The sequence below is a fragment of the Mastomys coucha genome, unplaced genomic scaffold (genome assembly GCF_008632895.1).
Source record: "Mastomys coucha isolate ucsf_1 unplaced genomic scaffold, UCSF_Mcou_1 pScaffold20, whole genome shotgun sequence".
Taxonomy (NCBI): Eukaryota; Metazoa; Chordata; class Mammalia; order Rodentia; family Muridae; genus Mastomys; species Mastomys coucha.
The window spans coordinates 112,142,246-112,148,245 of record NW_022196903.1 but is presented as its reverse complement, the minus strand read 5'-3'; the positions used below and the strand labels follow the sequence as shown (position 1 = coordinate 112,148,245).

The window sequence follows — 6,000 nt, the reverse complement described above, 5'->3', positions numbered from 1 at the left end:
ATCCGCCTGCCTCTGCCTCCCAAGTGCTGGGATTAAAGGCGTGCGCCACCACCGCCCGGCTTGGAAGTATTTTCTTAATTTCCTTCAGTTGTTTATGTTTGTGCCGATTTCTTTAAGGGATTTATGAATTTCCTCTTTAAGGGTCTATGCTGTCTTCATAAAGGCTATTTTAGGGGCTTGTTTTATCCTTCAGCTAACTCACACTTCCCAGGGCCTAGTGTAGCAGTGCTGCTAGGATCTAGTAGATTCAGATTGCCCTGGCTGGGTTTTGTTTTGTTTTGTTTTTTGAGACAGGGTTTCTCTGTGTATCCCTGGCTATCCTGGAACTCACTCTGTAGACCAGGCTGGCCTCGAACTCAGAAATCCGCCTGCCTCTGTCTCCTAAGTTCTGGGATTAAAGGCATGCGCCACCACCGCCTAGCTTGCCCCGACTGTTAATGTTTGTGATTCTATGCTGGCTTCTAGGTAAGCATCTTGGCTTGGGATAATTGTGATTCTAGGTGCTGATGCCTGGCTTTGTCTTTGTTGGGTGTGTTCTGTTCTTCAGTTTCGGTTGCTGTCTCTGATCTTAGGTGGATGTGTGTGGCCTGCTAGGGAATTCTTCTGGGACCCTGCCAGGTTTGGCCACTTGGGTTTCTGGTAAAATGTGTTTCTAGGTGTTGGTAGCTGATGCTTATTAATGGTGGTGGGCAGGGGGGTTTGAGTGGGTTCACAGGAGGGAGGAAAGCAGGGTGTTCCATCAGGATCTGATGAGTTGCTTTGGAAATGGAGGCCGAGCCTGAGGAGAGCCTGAGACATGGAGTCTACTACAGAGCTGGGGATGAGACTGAGGGAGAGTGGAGGTCTGAACTCACCTGCTCTGCTGGCCTACCTGCACTATGGTCTACTTGCTTCTCCAGAAGGCTTGGCTGGCTGGGACCCAGGGAATGCCTGCTGGAGTCTGGGGCTGGGATATCAGGATGAGCTGGGATGAAGACTGGAGAGGACCAGTGTGCCCTGCAGGAGATGGGCGAGATGGGGCAGAGAGGAGGCAGGAACTGCAGCAGCTGACTGCCTGCTACAGAGCTGCGAGTGAGGCTTGGGTAACAGGAGAGGAATTGAGGATCTGCCCTGAGCGGCCCTCCTTCTCTGTCCAGTGTGGCCAGAGGTTCCCAGGAATGCCCACAGGAGTTGGGTCTGTATTTAAATTTCTATGAAGAGTTTAGAATACTCCCTGCCCACTCTCTCTCCACATGTATGCATGCTCATGCATGTACACACACCACAAATACTTTCATTGAGGGGCACCCTTGCTCTCAAACATGTTTTGGTAGTTGATTTAGCTCAGGACCCCAAGAAAGTATGCATGTGATGTCTGGTTGCTTGCCTAGAGATCTCTCCGGATCTGCAATCTTCCCTACCTCCTGCTGGGAATTTCATTTGTTTGTTGAAGCAAATTGGTTAGAAATGTCCACATTTTGATTTGGTTGGTTACTTCTTCCTTTTGTTCTTTAGTTTGTTACTTTGTGGTCCATGTTTTCTGCTGCAAGCAGATAGGTTCAGACTCTTGTGTTCTGAGGGATTGGGGTGGGTGTGGGGTGCTGGGGTTCGAGCTGTGTTCTACTATCTAACAGGGTGGACTCCAGGATTGCATGCCTGCGTCTGCATACAGTGTGCTGTATGTAGAAGGGAGTGTCTAGTACTCTCCCCTCCCTGCCTGCATCTGCAGAGGACTGTCCCCCAGGCCCACCGTTTCCTCAGTGCATTGTGACTCTCTTACTCCTCTCACTGAGTAATAGCTGAGTTTACAATAAAGAATTCACCCATCATTTGACAGACGATGCAGGGTGAATGCCTTCCCATTGTTTATCAGTTTCAAGAGCAAAGGGTTGTCCTCCTGGCAAAGGAGGGAGGATTTTATTTATTGAGTTTCGGCTGTATGCTGGGCATTGTTCTAAACCCCAGCGGCTCGGCACTCAACAAAATGACACAGATCTTTTGCTTTTCTGAAACATAGGTGCTAGTGGGAGAAGATGGGAGATAGACAAGTGAGCTTATAGCTGAGTGAGGAGGTGATAAAGGTTAGGAAGAAAAGCATGGGAAGCAAGTGGTGTAGGGACTGTCGGGGTAGTGGGGGATTCTGGCTGGAAGTTTTGAATGGGCCAGGGATAATACTGAGGAGCCACCAGGAAGTCAAGTAGAAGAAAACTGTTAGAGTGGAGTTTGGAGTGGGAGCATGCACGCCTTGGGGAGGATGCTTGGAGTGGGGGATCTCATAGGGAATCTGTTAGGGGATAGCCTGGCTGATATGAAATGAGCAAAGTTGAAGTTAGTAAGGCTGTGGCCAGAGAGAGGGTGACGGATGTAATCATGCATGGCTTTGATTTCTTCCCTTAACAAAATGGGTAACCACTGGAGGATTTTAGGTGGAGTGGTTTTTTTTAAAAATAATTTTTTAAAAAACTTATTTTAATGTAACATCTTAGTTCCTCGGGAGTTTCATACATTCATACAATGTAATGTTTATCACCCATCCATTTCCCTAACTCCTCCCAGACCCACCTCTATTTCCCAGATCTCCCCACTCCCCACTCCAGTTTTCTTTTTGGCTCTGCCTGTGTGCTAATGGATATGTGACCACACACTAGGGTGTGGTCACCCTATCATCCCCCCTGGCCACACCTATGAAGAACTGATTTCGCTTCCCCCAGAAGCGATGTCAATAGCTTCTCAGGTGGGAGCTCAGAGACTGGTGTGGGAAAGGGGACAGAAAGGCTGTAGGATCCACAAGACATGACTGAAACAGTTGCTTCTGGACACAATGATTGCTGCACTGGTGAACTTACATCAGCGTGAGACTTGTGCAAGACTTAGCAGTTTTTAAAGGATTCTTCCAGACGCTTGGGGAAGGGGGTACAGGGCAGAGATGAGTGTAGAGGTGAAAGCTGGAAGCTTTCTGTAGTCAAGTTTCCCTCCTAGTCTTGGAGTAGCTGGCTAGGGGGCTGGAAGTGACTTGCTTGTGAGGTACCCAGAAACTGGATGTGTTTCCTTCTTGACTCCATCCATAAAGATCCTAGGCACCATGTTCTGGGCACTGCTGAGCATGCCATGACACAAAACCCGAGGACGGACTCCCTCTCACTCGGGAGGGTGGTGCGTGGTGGAGATGCTACCACTTGTTCCTACTCCTTTATGTATTTGCATGTTTACATAAGTCCTAACTCGTTCAGTCCAGAGTGAGCTTCTGATGGTCTCAGGGTTAAGTGGTGTTTGTAATGGGATGAGTCATTTATCCATACCAGTCCATGATTGAACCAGGCGAGGGCACCTTACCTGTCATGTCCCCGATGTTGTACCGCTTAGATAAGCTGCATGCTTTCTCCTTGACATCCGAGCTCACAGACTACCTTTTCATCTTAGCAGCCATCTCAGCATCCAGAGAGCCTTTTCACTGGCGAGGATTCAGCTTTGCTTGGAACTCCTGCTCCGTGACAGTCTACTTAGAATTTTCTGGAGTTTAGCAGCCAGGAGGGCCTGCTACAAGCCTCGATCTCCTGCCAATGGATTGTTCTTCTTTGTTTTCATCTCCTTTCTGGGTTTGCCTATGGAACCAACGCAACCAGAGACACACTCATTCTTAACAGAAGAGGGATTTAAAAAAGTAAAACGATAAACCAAATCTAACTCAAGTAGAGTTTGCCTCCAAGAAATCTGTTACACTTTCCTTCTCGTCTTTCCCTGTCATTATTTCTGGTCCTTCCTGGCATTCTTCTAGACACCATTGAGAAGTAGATTAGAGTCTCTCTGGACATAGGCTGGCAACTGTTTTTCTTAGACCTATAGAAAGTATAAAGCCCTACATATGGCGTAAATTAGCTCAGAGTCGGGGTTAAGTATGGGGCCGTGCTCTTTAGACCACCTAGGGATGCTCAGATGTCCGTAGAGCAGAGGGTCTCACCTTTTCAACACTGTGACCCTTTAATGCACTTCTCCATGTGGTGGTGACCCCCCTCCCCCAACCATGACATTATTTCCATTGCTACTTCCTAACTGTAAGTTTGCTACTGTCATAAATCATAATGTAAATATGAGATATGCAGGATATGTGATAATCAACACCACATGGAGTCTCGACCCACACACAGGTTGAGAACGTCTGCTCTAAACGATGACTTGGAATGTAAGCACGTGTCTTGCAGAACAAGAAGCCTGGAGTTTCAAAGGCAGACACTAAGATCTGGCCTCTAGTCCCCTCTAGGGTTGGCTAATAAAAGCCTAGTCACATCTCTGCCCCTGAAAAATGTCTTCTTTTATGATCCCTGAGTATATTGTCTAGATTTCTTCAGGGCACAGGTCGCAGCAAGATAGATGCCGGTAAGGAACTCAGGGTCAGGGTCTTAGCAGGAGTCCTAGCAGTAAGCCTTATGGGGCCTGAGAAGAAAATGAGAAACCAGAGGTCTTAGGGATCTTTTCTGTCGGAAGAACAGCCTGACAAACAGTCCTCAACATGGCAGGGAGGGGTATGACGTTACAGTCATGTGAACATGATACGCTGTAACCCTGACCCTGATTGACCCTGACCTTGACCCTTACTTCTACTTTTAGTGCCCAGGCTGGCCTCACACTCCTGTGGCTACAGGCGTGCACCGCAGTGTCTCATGACTCACAGACCGAGGTTTAAGTGTCTTTGAGGTTATCTAGCCTAATGAAGTTCTTGATTAGGAGTTGCTAAATTAGAGACACGGATTGGGATTATTGGATTACCATCTGTAATATTGGCTATAGACCTAAACCCACAAATTGGAAGAGCTTCAGTGACAAGGATGTCCAGAGGAAGGGACCGATGTGATTGATGCGAGAGGGAGAGAGAGAGACAGAGAGAGAGAGAGAGAGAGAGAGAGAGAGAGAGAGAGAGAGAGAGAGAAAATAATGGAGTAGAGTCTCTGAGGAGTGACATCAGTGAGCATGAGTGGGCAGGCCACTAGGAAAAGTGCTTATTCCACAAGCAATCCACTCTAGCCTTCACTCTGAGAGAGCTCTCAGCTTCCTAACCTGAGCTTGTTGAATCTCCAATTGATCCTGTCTACTGCTACTACTCTGCCCAAGAGCTGCCTCTCCCATGTCCCCTACTCCATCCTGCTTCGACTGAACCTTCTAGTTTGTCTTTCAGTTTCTTGTGGTGCTGTTAGTATCCATCATGAGGTTGAGGCATGGTAGGTGAGAGAGGGAGGGAGGAAGGGAGGAAGGGAGACACCTCCATGAACGCAGCACCCCATAGCCTGAATACTTCTTCTTTTCTGATGTCTGCAGAGGTCAGGACCTGGACTGGGTAAGGGAGACACACCAGGGTGGAAGTTCCATTTCTTGTTCCCCTTCAGAACCACACTGTCCACCAAGAACCAAGCAGAGTCTGGTCATAGCAAGTTGATGGAGCTCTTCTGCCTGTCAGGGAATGAGATGTGCCTGCAGGATGAATCAGTGGAGGGTGGACCAGGGAGTGAGTCACTGGGAGGAGCTCCTTAGCATCTTCTCTGTGCAGACATTTAGGTCTTCCGAGGCTGCTTCTTACTGATGTGATTGACATGTAAGTCAGGGTGTCCGACTTCTGTGTATGTCTTCTCAGGTTGATTTCAAAGTGCTCCCTCATACTGTCCGGAGTGCTGCTTTCCAGAATGCCCTACAGGTAGGGAGGCATCATGGAAGGGGCTGGCTATAGAGCCGTAGACTGAGTTCCAACACAGCACTTGCCCCAAGCAGCTGATGCATCCCGGGAGGCTGTCAAGTGAGATTGTGGACTTGTTTAATAAAGATATCTACTGAAGACCTACTGTGTGTGGCCAGTGTTGGGTGCAGAGTGAGTTTGATGACGGTTGTTTACGTCAGAGTACCAGCTTTTAGAAGCCACAAAGTGTCTTTGCAATCAGTTTTGTTATCTATGAAATGTAGAGCTGAAAACGGATCACATCAAAGAGGAGGGAGCCTCAGTTCTTCGGTCTCTGGGCTTGTTCATGAAGTTACTAA

At 48.0% G+C, this 6,000-nt stretch overlaps 1 protein-coding gene and 1 long non-coding RNA gene across 37 annotated transcripts in view; both read left to right on the top strand.

The window, feature by feature from the left end:
• Positions 1–3,668, top strand: part of LOC116099489 — a 12,700-nt gene extending 9,032 nt beyond the window's left edge. Inside the window, exon 2 of the long non-coding RNA XR_004122272.1 lies at positions 3,400–3,668. This is a non-coding gene — a long non-coding RNA (uncharacterized LOC116099489). The remainder of the gene's footprint in view (positions 1–3,399) is intronic.
• Positions 1–6,000, top strand: part of Cacna1c (calcium voltage-gated channel subunit alpha1 C) — a 529,265-nt gene that overhangs the window by 102,144 nt on the left and 421,121 nt on the right. The window lies entirely within an intron of this gene.